Below are 4,320 nucleotides of genomic sequence, written 5' to 3'. Positions count from 1 at the left end.
CAGGGACACCACCAAGTCATTGGTTCAGGTATGTTGACGACACCTGGGTTAAAATTGGGGAGCGGCTCAAGATGGCAGCGTGAGAAGCTTTAATTTGTTGAGCTCTCCGCACCAAAACGCAATATAACCACCCCTTTTTTTTTTTTTAGCAATTTTAACTAAGTTAAACCTACAGTTAAGCCTCCCTTGATCATTTGAGATGCCTAAGTCTGCTAGAAAGAGCGACATCAGCCATGAAAAAGAAAACCATGCTAGCTTCTCGGCTAACGATCGCATGGCAGATGGAACCATGCATCCACCAAATGAAGAATTCCCACTGCTGCCTGTCACCCCCAGTAAGCCCCCTCCTCCTAAGAAACCTGCTCAGTTTAGTCTCCATGACAGAAAATGTGCATATCCCAGATAATGCTGTTTGCACACTAGCTGATTTGATCAACTCAAGAAGCGACGCGCTTGAGAGAATGGTGGATGGTATTCACACTGATATCAAATTAATGAATGAAAAATGACTCTCATGGAAAAGCGGGTGGAGAAAAATGAGAATTCGGCTCAAAAATGCCTTGCTCCCATTGCTGACCTGGAAAGCTATGAAAGACGGTGGAATCTGCAACGCAGGGATTACCAGAAACCGAAAGGGAAGACGTACGAGCTGAAGTCGTTAAAACATGTTAACAAATACCATCTGAGAGAGAGAAACTTCCTGACGCCATAAATGTGGCCCATCAAACAGGAAGAAGGAGTCCTGACAACCCAAAGCCCTGCAGCATCATCATCAGGTTCGTCTCCCAGCTGTGGAAAGCAGCGAAGAACAGTGCTGTCCTGCAGTCGAAGGGTCTGCGCTTCAAAGAGGGCCTGACCATAGAAGAAAGCAACAACAGACAAAAACTTTGGCCCGAGATTAAAAGAGCACGAGTCGAGGGGAAGACGGCCTACTTCATGGGAGGAAGAGGCTTCATTACCGGCTAAGAATTACATCGTTAGGTGGAGAGAATGGTTTTAGCCTAAAGAAGAAGAGCAACAGGACTCGGCTCTAGATGCTCTCAGGTTCATTTTATTCTCAGGTTTGTTCACTTCTGTTCGAATTTAATGGCCACACGTTATGTCAAAATAATAACTTTATTTCAGTTTATAATGCTTTGAGTTAATAACGACAGAAAAAATAAGGAACTTTTATATTATGGGCAAAATGATAAGAGGTTCATTTTACATTATTGCCTAATTATCCTGCGTGGCTCTTATAAGGTATGTTGGTGCCGCTCTCGACGTTGCCCAGTTAATTTACTCTTGGTTTACTTTAAATACTATTTGTTTACTTCTGTTTGAATCTGTTGAATCTATCCTTTCTTTCTTTAAATGCTAGGGGTTTGCAAAACAATATTAAGCGTAAAGCTTTATTCCTTTTTGCAAAATGGATTTTGTCTTTTTACAAGAATCCCACTCTGTGCCAAATGATGCCAACTTCTGGAAATCTCAATGGGACAACTCTGTGTGGCTCTCCCATGGTCCTGAACGCTCAGCTGGGGTCACTACATTAAAGAACAGGCTTAGTGGGGACGTTCTATGTACTGAGTGTGACCCTAATGGTCACTTTATCTGCCAAACTATTAGACATAATGACAGAGTTTACATAACATGTAACATATATGGATTCAGTACAAAACAGGAAATTATTATGTCAGTAGAGGATGTACTACTACGTTGGCTATCTAAATTCCCAAACTCTATTTTACTGCTAGAAGTTGACTTTAATATTATTTTTAATAGCTCCATGGATAAATGGCCTTCGGGCTCATCTAATAGAACAAACATGAGTCTTAATGCATTCATGAATAAATTGAACCTTGAAGATATATGGCGAGTAAAATTTCTTAAGACATTTACATGGAGCAATAAAACAGGGTCTAGTCAGTCAAGAATTGATTTTTGGCTGATTTCTAAGGGTTTTAAAGAAAATGACATTGTGGTGATCATAAGGCTATTTATATCAATATAATACTATCTACTCCTCAATTCAGTGCTACACAATCAGCATATTGGAAACGTAACAGCTCTTTACTAACAAATGAGGAAATAAAAAGAGAAGTGATGTGCTTACTTTCACACTGTACAGTAGGTCAAAGGCTGAAAAAGAGGGACGATTTGGTGTCAACTTAGTTTTGGACATTTGTTATGATTGTAACCATGACAACAAGATGGTTTTCTACAACAAGGAGCAGCTCATTAACATCTCAAAAGCTCAAATAATATCTAAACTACAGCCCCAAAATGTAAATTAATTGAAAAGGTGGTGCTGTGGATGCATTCCCATCTACCTGCCAGCTGTGCTCAAGTGCCTGACCACTGAGATCCTGGAACTGGCAGGAAACACGGCTCGTGACAGCAGAAGGACCGGGATCATCCCATGGCCAGCTGTCCGTGGTGATGAGGAGCTCGTCAGGCTGCTGTGAGGAGTGGCCGTCGCTCTGGGAGGAGTTCTGCCCAGCATTCGAGCGGTCCTGCAGCCCAGGGGAACCGAGAGGCCAGTTGAGTCTGGGTGGATAGATCGGATGTCATCTGCGGCCAGTTTCTTCTGATCCACTGTGGGGCGGACCTTCCTGCCTGCAGCCATCAATATCTATAACATATTTTAATGAAATGAGGATAATGAGTTACATTTAATTTCCCTTTGGGATTAATAAAGTATTTTTGAATTGAATTGAATTGAACTGGGAACTTCTGAAGTTTGAGCTTGGCTCATTTTTTAGAAAGTTTAGCAGTGATTTAGTTAAATCTAGGAAACAGCTAGAACTGAATGTGGTGTCAAGGATAACTGCTTTATCTAGTAAAACTCCAGATACATTATCAGAGGAAGAAAAGATAGAACTCTCAAATTCACAGATTAAATTAGATTAAGTGTAAAACCAGAAAGTCAGAGGTGCTTTTGTCAGGTCCAGAGCAAGATGGCTAGAGGAAGGAGAACAAAATTCACACTTCTTTTTTAACTTGGAAAAGCATCATGCCATTATTAATAATGTGACTAAATTGAATGTGAATGGAACAATAACAAATGATTATAAAACTATATCTGGACTCTGCAGTCAATTCGTTGTAGAGTTATATATCTCCAAATTCTGTCAGAGATCAGCCGATGCCTTTCTGAACTCATTAACAGTAAAAACCATTGCCGAAGATGAGGTGAAGCTGTGTGATAGTCTTCTTACACTGGAGGAGATTAACGAGGAGATTAATCTACTTAAAAATAACAAATCACCTGGCACTGACGGACTGGTTTCAGAATTTTACAAATCTTTTTCAGAAGAACTAGCCCCCTTTCTTCTCTTGGTCTTTTTTGAATGTATAGAAAAAGAACAACTTCCTACAGCCATGACTCAAGGCTTAACAACATTAATTCCCAAATACAATAAAGACACTTTCTTAATTGATAACTGATGGCCATTATCACTACTTAATAATGATTATAAAATATTTGCATCAATCCTTGCTAGAAGACTGAAAAAAGTTTTGAATTCAATAATTGAAGATACTCAGTCTGGATGTATGTCCAAAAGACACATTAACAACGTTATATTAGTTATGGATATTTTGGACTACTCAGATATTTTAGATGTTGATGGTTATATTTTGTTCTTAGATTTCTATAAGGCCTTCGATACAGTCGAGCACCAGTTCGTCCTACAATCATTACATAAATTTGGCTTTGGCAACTTCTTTTCCTCTGCTATAAATACACTCTATAAGAACTGTAGTAGCTCTATTAAACTGCCAGGTGGCACGTCACCCAGATCCGATGTCTCCAGGGGAATAAGACAGGGCTGCCCTGCTTCTCCACACCTCTTTTTGCTAGTGGCATAACTTATGGCATCTCATATTCAAAACAGTGTTGTAGAATCTCTCTCCTTGTCTAATAAGCTCATTTTAACACAACTAGCAGATGACACAACACTTTTTTTGAAAAACGAAAGCCAAATTTCTGTGAGCTCTCAAGAGCATCTGGTTTATCCCTCAATATTAAGAAATGTGAGATTGTGCCTATTAAAAACTGCACTAAATCTGAGCTGTGTACCATCCCTGTAAAAGAGGAAGTTTGTTATATGTGTTTTAGTAACAAAAGATCAAAATAGAAGGAGCACCTCAAACTTTAACCCAATCATACACAAAACACAAAATAAATTCAACCAATGGCTCCTACGAGATTTATCTTTGAAAGAAAGAATTTTAACAGGTTTATATACAGGGGTATATTGACAGGTACAAAAGTAATAGTATACAAGTATAGAAAAGAACAATATAATTACAAAATGGTACAAAAGGTAAAAAAAA

The sequence above is a fragment of the Nematolebias whitei genome, chromosome 9 (genome assembly GCF_014905685.2).
Source record: "Nematolebias whitei isolate Nwh7 chromosome 9, NemWhi1, whole genome shotgun sequence".
Classification (NCBI taxonomy): domain Eukaryota; kingdom Metazoa; phylum Chordata; class Actinopteri; order Cyprinodontiformes; family Rivulidae; genus Nematolebias; species Nematolebias whitei.
The sequence above is the reverse complement of the archived record's forward strand: the minus strand, read 5'-3'. Positions refer to the sequence as shown.